Source organism: Oncorhynchus gorbuscha, linkage group LG10, assembly GCF_021184085.1.
Source record: "Oncorhynchus gorbuscha isolate QuinsamMale2020 ecotype Even-year linkage group LG10, OgorEven_v1.0, whole genome shotgun sequence".
In the NCBI taxonomy this organism is placed as follows: Eukaryota; Metazoa; Chordata; class Actinopteri; order Salmoniformes; family Salmonidae; genus Oncorhynchus; species Oncorhynchus gorbuscha.
The window spans coordinates 6,919,423-6,935,027 of record NC_060182.1 but is presented as its reverse complement, the minus strand read 5'-3'; the positions used below and the strand labels follow the sequence as shown (position 1 = coordinate 6,935,027).

The following is a 15,605-nucleotide window of genomic DNA, read 5'->3' as shown; positions in this document are numbered from 1 at the left end:
CACAAGCTGGCTAAACTCTTTTCATTTTGGTCTCGATAATGAATAAACTGAAGAAACAGTGGAGCTTTACACAGTCAGTCGGTAGGTTTTTTCACATTCGAAAAGTGCCCTTTTTCCGTGACATTGGAATATCTCAATTGCATCCTCCTCACGTCATCTAATTCTCTAAACCCATTGGTGAGAAAACCTGAGTGCCCTCCCCTCTGACCTTCTCCACCAATGTGAACAATAAAAAGGTACTGCTGAGATTTGAACTCAGGATCTCCTGTTTACTAGACAGGCACTTTAACCAACTAAGCCACAGCACCCATAAAAGTCATATATGTTGCAGATGTGAACACCCACACCTATTTGAATCAAACCAGTCTCATTAATTTAACCCACATCTCTGTTTAGCAAAATCGCATCACAAAAGAGATGTCTTTTACTAATATTGGAAACAATACAGACAACTTCAATTGTCTAGCAACAGGGTTTCTTAAGCTACGTTTCGGGACGCAAAGTGGGCCTGAGCATGTGAGAGGTAGTGTTGCCAAATCCTCAGTAAGGAAAGTAGCTATTGGTGGTCCTAAAAGTAGCTAGAAGTCGCTAAATGACATCATCACATAATTTTCATAATTGGCCGAGTGGATGTAATTGTGATTGACGCTGTAGGAGAGAGGAATAACGTCGCGGGAGAGACAAAAAGTGAGTAAAAAACACCCTAAGTATGTTTAGAACTAAAATTGAACTTTCTTCTGTCGATTCTTGTCTTTTTTCTGAATACTCACTAAATATAGCGACAAAGTCGCTAAGTTGGCAACACTGGTGAGAGGTGGGTAGCGAGATATCAGTAATCAATTGTAATCACATACTATTTCTGTCACGAGATATGAGTAAACATTCAGAATCATACACTATTTCTTCATAATGTTGGTCGTTCGAGGACACTGCATTTCTCATTTGGCTCTCGAGCTTAAAAATGGTAAAAACGTCTGAAACAGCATAGTAAGTCTTAACTCGTTAAAAAAAAACATCTAAAATTAAATTGCAGTGCCGTGACCCGGATTCGAACCGGGTTGCTGCGACCACAACGCAGAGACTAACCACTATACGATCACGGCTGGCTTGAAGAGCTGACTTTGTAAAGCCTACATAGGCTGTGAAAGTGATGTGCACAAGCTGGCTAAACTCTTTTCATTTTGGTCTCGATAATGAATAAACTGAAGAAACAGTGGAGCTTTACACAGTCGGTAGGTTTTTTCACATTCGAAAAGTGCCCTTTTTCCGTGACATTGGAATATCTCAATTGCATCCTCCTCACGTCATCTAATTCTCTAAACCCATTGGTGAGAAAACCTGAGTGCCCTCCCCTCTGACCTTCTCCACCAATGTGAACAATAAAAAGGTACTGCTGAGATTTGAACTCAGGATCTCCTGTTTACTAGACAGGCACTTTAACCAACTAAGCCACAGCACCCATAAAAGTCATATATGTTGCAGATGTGAACACCCACACCTATTTGAATCAAACCAGTCTCATTAATTTAACCCACATCTCTGTTTAGCAAAATCGCATCACAAAAGAGATGTCTTTTACTAATATTGGAAACAATACAGACAACTTCAATTGTCTAGCAACAGGGTTTCTTAAGCTACGTTTCGGGACGCAAAGTGGGCCTGAGCATGTGAGAGGTAGTGTTGCCAAATCCTCAGTAAGGAAAGTAGCTATTGGTGGTCCTAAAAGTAGCTAGAAGTCGCTAAATGACATCATCACATAATTTTCATAATTGGCCGAGTGGATGTAATTGTGATTGACGCTGTAGGAGAGAGGAATAACGTCGCGGGAGAGACAAAAAGTGAGTAAAAAACACCCTAAGTATGTTTAGAACTAAAATTGAACTTTCTTCTGTCGATTCTTGTCTTTTTCTGAATAATCACTAAATATAGCGACAAAGTCGCTAAGTTGGCAACACTGGTGAGAGGTGGGTAGCGAGATATCAGTAATCAATTGTAATCACATACTATTTCTGTCACGAGATATGAGTAAACATTCAGAATCATACACTATTTCTTCATAATGTTGGTCGTTCGAGGACACTGCATTTCTCATTTGGCTCTCGAGCTTAAAAATGGTAAAAACGTCTGAAACAGCATAGTAAGTCTTAACTCGTTAAAAAAAAACATCTAAAATTAAATTGCAGTGCCGTGACCCGGATTCAAACCGGGGTTGCTGCGACCACAACGCAGAGTACTAACCACTATACGATCACGGCTGGCTTGAAGAGCTGACTTTGTAAAGCCTACATAGGCTGTGAAAGTGATGTGCACAAGCTGGCTAAACTCTTTTCATTTTGGTCTCGATAATGAATAAACTGAAGAAACAGTGGAGCTTTACACAGTCGGTAGGTTTTTTCACATTCGAAAAGTGCCCTTTTTCCGTGACATTGGAATATCTCAATTGCATCCTCCTCACGTCATCTAATTCTCTAAACCCATTGGTGAGAAAACCTGAGTGCCCTCCCCTCTGACCTTCTCCACCAATGTGAACAATAAAAAGGTACTGCTGAGATTTGAACTCAGGATCTCCTGTTTACTAGACAGGCACTTTAACCAACTAAGCCACAGCACCCATAAAAGTCATATATGTTGCAGATGTGAACACCCACACCTATTTGAATCAAACCAGTCTCATTAATTTAACCCACATCTCTGTTTAGCAAAATCGCATCACAAAAGAGATGTCTTTTACTAATATTGGAAACAATACAGACAACTTCAATTGTCTAGCAACAGGGTTTCTTAAGCTACGTTTCGGGACGCAAAGTGGGCCTGAGCATGTGAGAGGTAGTGTTGCCAAATCCTCAGTAAGGAAAGTAGCTATTGGTGGTCCTAAAAGTAGCTAGAAGTCGCTAAATGACATCATCACATAATTTTCATAATTGGCCGAGTGGATGTAATTGTGATTGACGCTGTAGGAGAGAGGAATAACGTCGCGGGAGAGACAAAAGTGAGTAAAAAACACCCTAAGTATGTTTAGAACTAAAATTGAACTTTCTTCTGTCGATTCTTGTCTTTTTTCTGAATACTCACTAAATATAGCGACAAAGTCGCTAAGTTGGCAACACTGGTGAGAGGTGGGTAGCGAGATATCAGTAATCAATTGTAATCACATACTATTTCTGTCACGAGATATGAGTAAACATTCAGAATCATACACTATTTCTTCATAATGTTGGTCGTTCGAGGACACTGCATTTCTCATTTGGCTCTCGAGCTTAAAAATGGTAAAAACGTCTGAAACAGCATAGTAAGTCTTAACTCGTTAAAAAAAAAATTAAATTGCATCTAAAATTAAATTGCAGTGCCGTGACCCGGATTCGAACCGGGGTTGCTGCGACCACAACGCAGAGTACTAACCACTATACGATCACGGCTGGCTTGAAGAGCTGACTTTGTAAAGCCTACATAGGCTGTGAAAGTGATGTGCACAAGCTGGCTAAACTCTTTTCATTTTGGTCTCGATAATGAATAAACTGAAGAAACAGTGGAGCTTTACACAGTCGGTAGGTTTTTTCACATTCGAAAAGTGCCCTTTTTCCGTGACATTGGAATATCTCAATTGCATCCTCCTCACGTCATCTAATTCTCTAAACCCATTGGTGAGAAAACCTGAGTGCCCTCCCCTCTGACCTTCTCCACCAATGTGAACAATAAAAAGGTACTGCTGAGATTTGAACTCAGGATCTCCTGTTTACTAGACAGGCACTTTAACCAACTAAGCCACAGCACCCATAAAAGTCATATATGTTGCAGATGTGAACACCCACACCTATTTGAATCAAACCAGTCTCATTAATTTAACCCACATCTCTGTTTAGCAAAATCGCATCACAAAAGAGATGTCTTTTACTAATATTGGAAACAATACAGACAACTTCAATTGTCTAGCAACAGGGTTTCTTAAGCTACGTTTCGGGACGCAAAGTGGGCCTGAGCATGTGAGAGGTAGTGTTGCCAAATCCTCAGTAAGGAAAGTAGCTATTGGTGGTCCTAAAAGTAGCTAGAAGTCGCTAAATGACATCATCACATAATTTTCATAATTGGCCGAGTGGATGTAATTGTGATTGACGCTGTAGGAGAGAGGAATAACGTCGCGTGAGAGACAAAAAGTGAGTAAAAAACACCCTAAGTATTTTTAGAACTAAAATTGAACTTTCTTCTGTCGATTCTTGTCTTTTTTCTGAATACTCACTAAATATAGCGACAAAGTCGCTAAGTTGGCAACACTGGTGAGAGGTGGGTAGTGTAGATAATACTTTGATAACCATACCTATGCTTTATATCTAATGCTTCAGCACTTAGCAACGAAGGGCATAACCAAACGGAGACTACTAATATGTTTGCTATAATGTTGCTGTAACTGTTTTGGGTGCGCCTCTGCAAATGTTTCCACACATAGTCACGAAAACAGGAAGAGGGCCAAACCACAAGACTGGAGAAGTTGCATCTCGTGAGGACATAACTGCTGATGACAGGAACACACACACACACACCCAGCATTAAGCCTCAAGGGATCTTTTAGAACCACACACCCAGCATTAAGCCTCAAGGGATCTTTTAGAACCACACACCCAGCATTAAGCCTCAAGGGATCTTTTAGAACCACACACCCAGCATTAAGCCTCAAGGGATCATGGGCGTATCTGCTTTTGACATATGCAAACTAGTTGAGCAACACAAAACAGACATTAAGCAGGAACATTTTGAAACAATGTCAACAACAACCTTGGACCAATAAGGAGAGACAAGGCCCGGGTTTGGACCAATCCGAGGACCAGACCTTCCAGAATCAACCTACTTTCTGTACTGTATAAAACATGTATGCTGTCTAAATTAGGGGCTCTCTTTTTCTGACTCCCTCTGAGTTCGAGGAACAGAGCCCGTATACGCTGTACACAATACTTTTACTCTGAATAAACTGCAGGTTGTTAAACTTTAGCTCCTCGTCTGAACTGATCCTTGACCGACTCGCTCACCTAAGTATCTCACCTTTTATCAACAGAATTCTTGGTAGCAGAGGATGGTTTACTAAAGACCCATAAAACGTGAGAGAACGGGAGCGAATTGGTGAAAGGACGGTTCAAGGAGAAAGACGAGCCAATTGGGGGGATTGAGGACAAAACTCTGCTCAACTCGGAGAACTGATCTCAGGTCGACCACTAAAAAGGTAAGCAAAACCTGTTAAAACAAACTTTGCATATTGTCGTTTAGTCTACTCCAAATTTAAGATCAGTAATACCGAGTGTGAGTATGAGTTTTGTGTAAATTTAATTTAACAAAATTTCATTGAGCAGTGAAGTAAATGAATTGTGGAAATATGAATGCAATGTATTGACTGTTTAAAGTTAAGGTGATACAGAATTGAATTGTATGTGTTAAAGAATTGAGATGAGTTAGGTTGGAGGATATTGCAATGTTAGCTTGATTCTAGATACTATTCAGATATGTCGACAGCGTTCGATGAGGAATAGGTCTATTTGTTGATTAGTGATATTATTCAGAGATGTCAGCAGCGACTGATGAGGAATAAATCTTGATTCTAGATACTATTCAGATATGTCGACAGCGTTCGATGAGGAATAGGTCTATTTGTTGATTAGTGATATTATTCAGAGATGTCAGCAGCGACTGATGAGGAATAAATCTTGATTCTAGATACTATTCAGATATGTCGACAGCGTTCGATGAGGAATAGGTCTATTTGTTGATTAGTGATATTATTCAGAGATGTCAGCAGCGACTGATGAGGAATAAATCTAAGTGTTGAATATGACCAAAATGTTCGGTTGATACTACTACTAGGTGATTTACATACCATAACCTAGCTCATGACTGGTTAAATGTGTTGTAGAGTTGCTACCTGAGTACATGAAGTATACGAATGAGGCATATTGATAATTGACTAGTAACCCAACAGACTGGCTGTGACCGGTGAGGGTTTAACTGTACATAGCGTCTCACAAGGGTTTAATTGGGCTGTATTGTCTCACCAAAATCTGAATATATGACGGAGGAGCTCTGAGATAAGACAGAGTGTGAGCAATAGTGTCTCCTCGAATACAACGTTGTTATTAACTAACGACGGGCTAAGTATATTCTAATTATATTCAAGTAGTCTGGTAAAATTCCGATTAAGTTACGATTATGGTAAAAATATATCGCTGGACATTGGTGTGCCAGCCGATTGGCCAGTACTGTCGTCGGACGGTGTGTCTCACAAATCCTGACCGGTCAACTAAAAAGGGTAAGCAGACACCTGTTGTGGAAAACTAAAGTTCTGCACATTGGAGTTATACAAATTTAGTTTTGTGAGACACCTGTTTGATGTAAGTTACTAAATTTAAAATAGTTGAGAAAGTAATATCTCCATTGGCAACTGCAATTTTATTATTGATCAACCATACTTAATGGTGCATTGTGTATGGGATGTACTAGTATGCCTGGTTGGTAGGTGGTAACAGAGAACACTTACCACATGTATGAATGATGGGTAACGGGTGGCCACCAAAGCTTAAATGGATAGTCTGGGACTACATGTATGAGTGGTGAGTAACGAGTGATCACCAAAGTGCGAATAGAAAGTCGTATGATGCGAACGTGATGCACTAGGCAGGGCCAAGTGTGAATGACGGATATTTAAATTGAATACTCGGACTTGAGACCGATTTAGCCGTAGGGAAGGGGTATCACTTGGGTTTCAGTAAAGGCATGGGTTGTTGGCAGTATTGTAGTGTACATGGAATGTCGTTGGAAATAGAAAAGAGGTTGAGAACGCTGAAGTCCATTCTAGAATTCAATAAAGGCAGAGAGGATAAGGAGTGGAGGAGACTGGGTGAGAAGCTGTACAGAGTATGGACAGAAGGTGGGGCTATTGCATCTCCTACTGGTCTGCTTGCTGGGGAGAATTAAGATTTGTGTGTGTATGATGTAAATTGAAGTTTACTGGCGTAAATGAAGATTTGTGAGATTCAAATCGTGTGCATGAAATACGTTTGATATTCAGTCGGGGACTAATATCGGTATGAATGAGGTCGGGGATTTTTATGATAAGAATGTTGAAAAGTTGCAGGCTTGCTGATGAGAGTTATATCATAGAATATTGGGGGTGTGCATGACTGTTGGAAAAGGTGTTAAACTCTATTAACGTAAAATTCTGTGTGTAGAGTTATATTATGAGGTTTGAACTATACTAATATTGTGGAATTACATAATCAACATCTGAACATACTTACGTTAAACATTAATTGAGCCACTGAGTAATAGATAAGATATACACTAGGTACGGGGCGACGGGTGTGGTCGATGTAAGACGGGAGTGGTGTTCTAACCAAGTGCTGAGAAATAAGGTAGATTTATTTTGTTCTTTTAATTAGTTTACACAAGTTCTTCCCGGTTATTGATTTTGGTTTGATTGTTCAGATAAAACCACTGAAATTAAACAGGAGGTTAAGGTAGACTAACATTAGAATCTGTTTTCACTATGGGGAACAATGAAAGGCCCGCAGAGGGGATTGCAGGCTGAGGTTTTTATGTTAAAGGGACAGTGCACATTTAACACAGTTGTGTGTGTGTCTAATGGCTGGGGATTTAAGAAGTATTTTTGGGGAGACAATTTGGAGAAACACGAATAAAACATGAAACACAGAGACAAATTATTTGAGTTTGAGGGGATTTCCATGTTCCCAGAGACATGGTATTTTACAGCTGGGGTAAAGGCAGACGGAGGGGCCCACCCCGACTGCAAAGACCTTGAAAGTTGGAGAGAAGTGAGGAGAGTTTTGGAAGGGGGGCCAGAACAGGCAAAGATAGCAGTTGCTGAGTGGAGACAGGGGGGAGAGTTGGACATGTAGAAAATGTAGGGGGAGCTCCTACAGGATAATGTCAGAACATATGGATACTATACTAATCTTACCTAAGTCATTATTTAGAGTAGGTAAGGTTGATACCTGGGCAAAGCCAGATATCAAAAGGGGGATGGGTGTAAATTGTGGTCTAGGATAGGATGGGGACGGGTGTAAATTGTGGTCTAGGATAGGATGGGGACTATTGGATAAGAAACTAATAATAAAAAATAAAATAAAAATGTAAGCTAACAATTGGGCATAGAAGTTAAAGATGTAATCAGATAAAACATATGAGAAATTGTTTGTTAACCAAGCCTGTATGTCCAGGATTTTATGCATTACAGGTGAACTACAGGTGAAGTCACTCAATCCAGTCCCAGAGGCTTGGGGACCATAGAAGACCCCTGGTGACAGCTAGCTGAAAGAGCTGCCCAGATTCATATCGCACGGCGGAAGGGTAAGACACTTTTTCACTGTCGGACAATAAACAGAGTTCGGGAGAAGAACTGGAATTAACAGAATTCCGGGGGCTAACTCTCGAATGAAGTAAACCCTACCTGTCCTATCACCCCTGTTTTTGTCCATAGGAGTGAGGATGTGTCTGGCTCTGGCTAAGTGATGTGTATTTTGTTCCAAAATGAACATAAGAGATCCCTAGATCTGGGTGGACAGGAAGTTAGAGTAGAGATTACATGATAACCGGCTTTGGGGGGGATCCCACAAGGGTGGATAGGTTTTCCATGATATGGGGAAACCTGGGAGCAATGTTGAACTTTGTAAAGGTGATGAAATCCTACTAACCATAAAAAATATTGAGCTCTCTGATGCAGGCACTCACACCCTCGGACTACAAAGGACGAGGACAGACATGATGGGTGTGTTTTCTATTAAGGTACTGCCAAGACCAGAGGTAACCGGACACACTCCTCTACCACCACTGTGTTAAAAAAATACCATTCAGGTAATTAATGTTAGAGACTATTCGGCTATTGATCAATTAGGAACTGAGACTGGTTTTGATTATGGGAGATTGCCTGAAGCTGATTGCAGTAGTAACATAACCATTAATTCCACTTGGCCAGTTACAGGCCTAAACCAAACTAGTGGTCTGGCTGATGTGAGGTGGATGTGTGGAGCAAAAAAAAAGAGTGCTGAGACCCATTCTTAGAGGAGAATGGCAAGATAGGTGTGGTCTGACCAGTGATAATTCCACTGACCATTGTTGATGTTGCTGCTGAACAGCTGCTGAGTTCTGTAACCAGGGGACCTGAAAACATTCCATCCCATGGGAGACATAGACGTAGTGCTCCATGGACAGAGGATGTAGTTGACATACACTAACCTGTTGGGAGTGCCAGTGGGGGTTCCTCATGCGTTTCAGGCCTTGGGTAGGAATGATGGACTCTGGCACTTACTACCTATTATGGGTCCAGCCATAGTGGATGCTGGACAGACTGCATGGATTAATTATTCTACTATAATCAACAGCGTTTGGTGAATTACTCCCGTGATGCACTCACTGGTATGTCTGAACAGCTTGAGGCCACATTTGGGGTTTCCAGACAGAATAGACTTGCCTTGGATATGCTTCTTGCCAGTCAGGGGGACGTCTGCAAGATGTTCGGTAAACAATGTTGCACGTATATTCCTAATAATACCAGTCCAGATGGTGGTATATCTAAGGCGGGCTTGATGCACTATCTGCTAAGATGAGGTCCACAGGGGGTGGAGGAGTCTGTTCTCTTGGCCTGGTTTGGGAAGTACACTGGTATGATGGTTACTGGATTTCTGACCCTAATTCTTGTATTATTTGTTATTGATGTGATGTGCTGCTTGCATCATACCGTGTTTTAAGAAGTCTGTTACAGATGTGATGAAGGTTTCAGGAGAGGATGGGACTGACTGAGGATGACACATGGTATGCTGTGGGTGAGGTAGTAGAATAATTTTACACCACCACAGTTCCTTGTTATAAATTTTTATGATAGGTTTTCTTTCCAGTATGTTTGTTCTCCCTGTTGTGAAGGTTTGGAGTCCCTGGGTGGCAAGGAGCCCACCTGGTACAGGATAGGAGTAGCTGAGAGGACCAGATGGTTTCTAATAATTCTTTACTGTTTTCCATGACCAAAGTTTTATCCTACATCTTACATGTCAATAACAATAAAGTTTTATCCTGTTTTTGATAAGTGACACCCTTGTGGGTGACAAGAGGGGGAAATTATTTTTCTTTATGGGCCATTTCCGTATAGACTTACCTAGTTTAGGCTATTTTTCCTTTTTGGATTATGTTTTCGTTTTTGCTTGGAGTAATGTCTCTGGACTATATCACATCTCTTAGGAGATGTGAAGAGAGGGAGCAGGAAAAAGTTGGCTTATGTAGAATATCATTTTTCCTTTCATTTTGAGCTGTTGTTCTCCGCTCTGTTACATGAGGGTTGTAAATTCCTAGGTGGCTTAGTACATAGTGGGATTGAGCTGGGAACATGGTGGGAATACATATACATCCATTTATTTTTAATGTTGTGCCTTATTTCATACCCCCTTTGGGAAAAGTTTTCTTTTGTATCAGAATCTAGTTAGGTTGTGTCACGTCTCTGGGGAGACGTGAAGAGAGGGATTTGTAGATAATACTTTGATAACCATACCTATGCTTTATATCTAATGCTTCAGCACTTAGCAACGAAGGGCATAACCAAACGGAGACTACTAATATGTTTGCTATAATGTTGCTGTAACTGTTTTGGGTGCGCCTCTGCAAATGTTTCCACACATAGTCACGAAAACAGGAAGAGGGCCAAACCACAAGACTGGAGAAGTTGCATCTTTGTGAGGACATAACTGCTGATGACAGGAACACACACACACACACTCCAGCATTAAGCCTCAAGGGATCTTTTAGAACCACACACCCAGCATTAAGCCTCAAGGGATCTTTTAGAACCACACACCCAGCATTAAGCCTCAAGGGATCTTTTAGAACCACACACCCAGCATTAAGCCTCAAGGGATCATGGGCGTATCTGCTTTTGACATATGTACGCTAGTTGAGCAACGCAAAACAGACATTAAGCGGGAACATTTTGAAACAATGTCAACAACAACCTTGGACCAATAAGGAGAGACAAGGCCCGGGTTTGGACCAATCCGAGGACCAGACCTTCCAGAATCAACCTACTTTCTGTACTGTATAAAACATGTATGCTGTCTAAATTAGGGGCTCTCTTTTTCTGACTCCCTGTAGCGAGATATCAGTAATCAATTGTAATCACATACTATTTCTGTCACGAGATATGAGTAAACATTCAGAATCATACACTATTTCTTCATAATGTTGGTCGTTCGAGGACACTGCATTTCTCATTTGGCTCTCGAGCTTAAAAATGGTAAAAACGTCTGAAACAGCATAGTAAGTCTTAACTCGTTAAAAAAAAACATCTAAAATTAAATTGCAGTGCCGTGACCGGCTGGCTTGAAGAGCTTTTGTAAAGCCTACATAGAACCGGGGGTTGCTGCGACCACAACGCAGAGTACTAACCACTATACGATCACGGCTGGCTTGAAGAGCTGACTTTGTAAAGCCTACATAGGCTGTGAAAGTGATGTGCACAAGCTGGCTAAACTCTTTTTTCATTTTGGTCTCGATAATGAATAAACTGAAGAAACAGTGGAGCTTTACACAGTCGGTAGGTTTTTTCACATTCGAAAAGTGCCCTTTTTCCGTGACATTGGAATATCTCAATTGCATCCTCCTCACGTCATCTAATTCTCTAAACCCATTGGTGAGAAAACCTGAGTGCCCTCCCCTCTGACCTTCTCCACCAATGTGAACAATAAAAAGGTACTGCTGAGATTTGAACTCAGGATCTCCTGTTTACTAGACAGGCACTTTAACCAACTAAGCCACAGCACCCATAAAAGTCATATATGTTGCAGATGTGAACACCCACACCTATTTGAATCAAACCAGTCTCATTAATTTAACCCACATCTCTGTTTAGCAAAATCGCATCACAAAAGAGATGTCTTTTACTAATATTGGAAACAATACAGACAACTTCAATTGTCTAGCAACAGGGTTTCTTAAGCTACGTTTCGGGACGCAAAGTGGGCCTGAGCATGTGAGAGGTAGTGTTGCCAAATCCTCAGTAAGGAAAGTAGCTATTGGTGGTCCTAAAAGTAGCTAGAAGTCGCTAAATGACATCATCACATAATTTTCATAATTGGCCAAGTGGATGTAATTGTGATTGACGCTGTAGGAGAGAGGAATAACGTCGCGGGAGAGACAAAAAGTGAGTAAAAAACACCCTAAGTATGTTTAGAACTAAAATTGAACTTTCTTCTGTCGATTCTTGTCTTTTTTCTGAATACTCACTAAATATAGCGACAAAGTCGCTAAGTTGGCAACACTGGTGAGAGGTGGGTAGCGAGATATCAGTAATCAATTGTAATCACATACTATTTCTGTCACGAGATATGAGTAAACATTCAGAATCATACACTATTTCTTCATAATGTTGGTCGTTCGAGGACACTGCATTTCTCATTTGGCTCTCGAGCTTAAAAATGGTAAAAACGTCTGAAACAGCATAGTAAGTCTTAACTCGTTAAAAAAAAACTTCTAAAATTAATTGCAGTGCCGTGACCCGGATTCGCCGGGGTTGACCCGGTATTATACGAACCTGGGAAGAGCTTGCTGCTGTGACCACAACGCAGAGTACTAACCACTATACGATCACGGCTGGCTTGAAGAGCTGACTTTGTAAAGCCTACATAGGCTGTGAAAGTGATGTGCACAAGCTGGCTAAACTCTTTTCATTTTGGTCTCGATAATGAATAAACTGAAGAAACAGTGGAGCTTTACACAGTCGGTAGGTTTTTTCACATTCGAAAAGTGCCCTTTTTCCGTGACATTGGAATATCTCAATTGCATCCTCCTCACGTCATCTAATTCTCTAAACCCATTGGTGAGAAAACCTGAGTGCCCTCCCCTCTGACCTTCTCCACCAATGTGAACAATAAAAAGGTACTGCTGAGATTTGAACTCAGGATCTCCTGTTTACTAGACAGGCACTTTAACCAACTAAGCCACAGCACCCATAAAAGTCATATATGTTGCAGATGTGAACACCCACACCTATTTGAATCAAACCAGTCTCATTAATTAATTTAACCCACATCTCTGTTTAGCAAAATCGCATCACAAAAGAGATGTCTTTTACTAATATTGGAAACAATACAGACAACTTCAATTGTCTAGCAACAGGGTTTCTTAAGCTACGTTTCGGGACGCAAAGTGGGCCTGAGCATGTGAGAGGTAGTGTTGCCAAATCCTCAGTAAGGAAAGTAGCTATTGGTGGTCCTAAAAGTAGCTAGAAGTCGCTAAATGACATCATCACATAATTTTCATAATTGGCCAAGTGGATGTAATTGTGATTGACGCTGTAGGAGAGAGGAATAACGTCGCGGGAGAGACAAAAAGTGAGTAAAAAACACCCTAAGTATGTTTAGAACTAAAATTGAACTTTCTTCTGTCGATTCTTGTCTTTTTTCTGAATACTCACTAAATATAGCGACAAAGTCGCTAAGTTGGCAACACTGGTGAGAGGTGGGTAGCGAGATATCAGTAATCAATTGTAATCACATACTATTTCTGTCACGAGATATGAGTAAACATTCAGAATCATACACTATTTCTTCATAATGTTGGTCGTTCGAGGACACTGCATTTCTCATTTGGCTCTCGAGCTTAAAAATGGTAAAAACGTCTGAAACAGCATAGTAAGTCTTAACTCGTTAAAAAAAAAAACTTCTAAAATTAAATTGCAGTGCCGTGACCCGGATTCGAACCGGGGTTGCTGCGACCACAACGCAGAGTACTAACCACTATACGATCACGGCTGGCTTGAAGAGCTGACTTTGTAAAGCCTACATAGGCTGTGAAAGTGATGTGCACAAGCTGGCTAAACTCTTTTCATTTTGGTCTCGATAATGAATAAACTGAAGAAACAGTGGAGCTTTACACAGTCGGTAGGTTTTTTCACATTCGAAAAGTGCCCTTTTTCCGTGACATTGGAATATCTCAATTGCATCCTCCTCACGTCATCTAATTCTCTAAACCCATTGGTGAGAAAACCTGAGTGCCCTCCCCTCTGACCTTCTCCACCAATGTGAACAATAAAAAGGTACTGCTGAGATTTGAACTCAGGATCTCCTGTTTACTAGACAGGCACTTTAACCAACTAAGCCACAGCACCCATAAAAGTCATATATGTTGCAGATGTGAACACCCACACCTATTTGAATCAAACCAGTCTCATTAATTTAACCCACATCTCTGTTTAGCAAAATCGCATCACAAAAGAGATGTCTTTTACTAATATTGGAAACAATACAGACAACTTCAATTGTCTAGCAACAGGGTTTCTTAAGCTACGTTTCGGGACGCAAAGTGGGCCTGAGCATGTGAGAGGTAGTGTTGCCAAATCCTCAGTAAGGAAAGTAGCTATTGGTGGTCCTAAAAGTAGCTAGAAGTCGCTAAATGACATCATCACATAATTTTCATAATTGGCCAAGTGGATGTAATTGTGATTGACGCTGTAGGAGAGAGGAATAACGTCGCGGGAGAGACAAAAAGTGAGTAAAAAACACCCTAAGTATGTTTAGAACTAAAATTGAACTTTCTTCTGTCGATTCTTGTCTTTTTTCTGAATACTCACTAAATATAGCGACAAAGTCGCTAAGTTGGCAACACTGGTGAGAGGTGGGTAGCGAGATATCAGTAATCAATTGTAATCACATACTATTTCTGTCACGAGATATGAGTAAACATTCAGAATCATACACTATTTCTTCATAATGTTGGTCGTTCGAGGACACTGCATTTCTCATTTGGCTCTCGAGCTTAAAAATGGTAAAAACGTCTGAAACAGCATAGTAAGTCTTAACTCGTTAAAAAAAAACTTCTAAAATTAAATTGCAGTGCCGTGACCCGGATTCGAACCGGGGTTGCTGCGACCACAACGCAGAGTACTAACCACTATACGATCACGGCTGGCTTCAAGAGCTGACTTTGTAAAGCCTACATAGGCTGTGAAAGTGATGTGCACAAGCTGGCTAAACTCTTTTCATTTTGGTCTCGATAATGAATAAACTGAAGAAACAGTGGAGCTTTACACAGTCGGTAGGTTTTTTCACATTCGAAAAGTGCCCTTTTTCCGTGACATTGGAATATCTCAATTGCATCCTCCTCACGTCATCTAATTCTCTAAACCCATTGGTGAGAAAACCTGAGTGCCCTCCCCTCTGACCTTCTCCACCAATGTGAACAATAAAAAGGTACTGCTGAGATTTGAACTCAGGATCTCCTGTTTACTAGACAGGCACTTTAACCAACTAAGCCACAGCACCCATAAAAGTCATATATGTTGCAGATGTGAACACCCACACCTATTTGAATCAAACCAGTCTCATTAATTTAACCCACATCTCTGTTTAGCAAAATCGCATCACAAAAGAGATGTCTTTTACTAATATTGGAAACAATACAGACAACTTCAATTGTCTAGCAACAGGGTTTCTTAAGCTACGTTTCGGGACGCAAAGTGGGCCTGAGCATGTGAGAGGTAGTGTTGCCAAATCCTCAGTAAGGAAAGTAGCTATTGGTGGTCCTAAGTAGCTAGAAGTCGCTAAATGACATCATCACATAATTTTCATAATTGG

The 15,605-nt window shown here is 40.8% G+C and overlaps 12 non-coding genes across 12 annotated transcripts; all 12 read right to left on the bottom strand.

The window, feature by feature from the left end:
- Positions 1-234: 234 nt before the first annotated feature.
- trnat-agu lies at positions 235-308 on the bottom strand. Its single transcript has one exon. It is a non-coding gene; the product is annotated as a tRNA-Thr (tRNA).
- Positions 309-1,385: 1,077 nt separating this feature from the next.
- Positions 1,386-1,459, bottom strand: trnat-agu. The gene has a single exon. It is a non-coding gene; the product is annotated as a tRNA-Thr (tRNA).
- Positions 1,460-2,183: 724 nt separating this feature from the next.
- trnah-gug lies at positions 2,184-2,255 on the bottom strand. The gene has a single exon. It is a non-coding gene; the product is annotated as a tRNA-His (tRNA).
- Positions 2,256-2,537: 282 nt separating this feature from the next.
- trnat-agu lies at positions 2,538-2,611 on the bottom strand. Its single transcript has one exon. It is a non-coding gene; the product is annotated as a tRNA-Thr (tRNA).
- Positions 2,612-3,344: 733 nt separating this feature from the next.
- Positions 3,345-3,416, bottom strand: trnah-gug. Its single transcript has one exon. It is a non-coding gene; the product is annotated as a tRNA-His (tRNA).
- Positions 3,417-3,698: 282 nt separating this feature from the next.
- trnat-agu lies at positions 3,699-3,772 on the bottom strand. The gene has a single exon. It is a non-coding gene; the product is annotated as a tRNA-Thr (tRNA).
- Positions 3,773-11,722: 7,950 nt separating this feature from the next.
- trnat-agu lies at positions 11,723-11,796 on the bottom strand. Its single transcript has one exon. It is a non-coding gene; the product is annotated as a tRNA-Thr (tRNA).
- Positions 11,797-12,907: 1,111 nt separating this feature from the next.
- trnat-agu lies at positions 12,908-12,981 on the bottom strand. The gene has a single exon. It is a non-coding gene; the product is annotated as a tRNA-Thr (tRNA).
- A 731-nt stretch (positions 12,982-13,712) lies between these two features.
- trnah-gug lies at positions 13,713-13,784 on the bottom strand. Its single transcript has one exon. It is a non-coding gene; the product is annotated as a tRNA-His (tRNA).
- A 282-nt stretch (positions 13,785-14,066) lies between these two features.
- On the bottom strand, positions 14,067-14,140 carry trnat-agu. Its single transcript has one exon. It is a non-coding gene; the product is annotated as a tRNA-Thr (tRNA).
- A 725-nt stretch (positions 14,141-14,865) lies between these two features.
- trnah-gug lies at positions 14,866-14,937 on the bottom strand. The gene has a single exon. It is a non-coding gene; the product is annotated as a tRNA-His (tRNA).
- Positions 14,938-15,219: 282 nt separating this feature from the next.
- trnat-agu lies at positions 15,220-15,293 on the bottom strand. The gene has a single exon. It is a non-coding gene; the product is annotated as a tRNA-Thr (tRNA).
- Between the last annotated feature and the right edge of the window lie 312 nt (positions 15,294-15,605).